Genomic DNA, 1636 nt, shown 5'->3' on the forward strand with positions numbered 1-1636 from the left:
TTTCAAAATGGAATTTCTGTTTTCCATATTCTAAAATTTTTTTAATGTTTATTTTTGAGAGAAAGAGGGAGACCAAGTGTGAGTGGGGGAGGGCAGAGAGCGAGGGGGACACAGAATCCGAAGCAGGCTCCAGACTCTGAGCTGTCAGCACAGAGCCTGACGTAGGGTTCAAACTTGTGAACCGCGAGATCATGGTCTGAGCGGAACTCGGATGCTGGACCCACTGAGCCTCCCAGGGGCCCCTCCATATTCTAATCAGTAGTAAATAGAGTCCAGATCCTAGGAATATTTACCAAATACCTAATCCGCATAAAGCAATTTCATTCATGGCTTCTCATTTGTTCCTCAAAAAAGTCTTGCGAGAGAGTTCATACTGTCACCAGTTTGCAGCCGAGCAAACAGAGGACGGAACAAAGAACTTTTCTTTGCAGCGATTTCTGCATCTGGTGCTGATTTGTCGACAAGCCTCTTTCCTCCCTGTCACCTCTTATTGATTTGTCTAGCAACCACAGGAGACCCATACGGCATTCCGTAAAACTTGTGAATGTGGCACAAGCCACGGGAGCTGTCTGAAGTCCAGTCCCTAGGGTCTGTACCCTCGGGTAGAACAGCTGGAGGCTGGGGAGGGTGCCACGAGTGTGGACAGAGGGTTAAGGCACAACAGCACCAGCTCTGAGGCCAACGTGGGGGCCTTCTCCACGCCAGCTCGTGACTAACATTTCAGCCAATTAGTCACACTTAATTTGACTGTTATTCAGGGAGGTGGCAAAAACTCATGCCTGCTTTCTTCTGGATGAAGCGTTGGACCAGAAGCCTGGGAGACTGGAACCGTGTCACCGCTCGGCGGATGGCTCCATCCTGGTGCCATCCCGGGCCAGGCTTGCGCGCTCCGGCAGAAGGAAGCAGACGTTTAGAGCGGTGCACACAGCTGGGTCCCTGAGCACGCATGTTGTCTCTGGCTCTCCCCACCCACAGTCTCAGCAAACACGGGCCTTATGGCTCCATGGCTGGGGTTTGGGAGCATCAGTTTAATAAGGGGAGAGACTTGGACATCTATAAAATATATCTCTAAGACTGTACTTCATTGGACTCCTGCCATGGCAGGGAAGGGGATGAGCAAAGTCTAGTCCCTGGTGTCAAGGGGCTCACTGCTTGGGGGAGGACAGAAGGCAAGGACAATCATGGTGACTCTGGGGATGCAAGGAGCTGGGAACAAAAACATCCAGGCACACAGAACCGGAGGGGCTGTTTCCAGTTGGGCTGGTGAGGGAGGTGGCAGGAGGCCCTGGGGTCAGTACGGGAGCACCAGTCCCTGAGAAAGAGCCCCACGAATTGCCCTTGAACTCCCTGAGCCCTTGTTCACTCTTCAGCTAAGTCCACACAGTGGGGGCAGAACCATCTTCTGCCTTTGACTTCTCCACTGTGGCCAAAGCCTGAAAACACAGTGGCAGCTCTCCAGTGGCTCTCGCCACGGAGCAGAGAAGCCTGTGTGGCAAAGGCTGACGTACCTGAGATATACTCTCACAAGTGGTAGAACTCAGAGGAAAGCCAAACGCTTGTGCCCCAAGACTGGGTTAGGAAACAATGGCCATGACTATTGGTATCATCCAGGTATTAACGTTGATCAGTGAGTAGC

This window comes from Crocuta crocuta, unplaced genomic scaffold, assembly GCF_008692635.1.
Source record: "Crocuta crocuta isolate KB4526 unplaced genomic scaffold, BGI_CrCroc_1.0 scaffold258, whole genome shotgun sequence".
Lineage (NCBI taxonomy): Eukaryota > Metazoa > Chordata > Mammalia > Carnivora > Hyaenidae > Crocuta > Crocuta crocuta.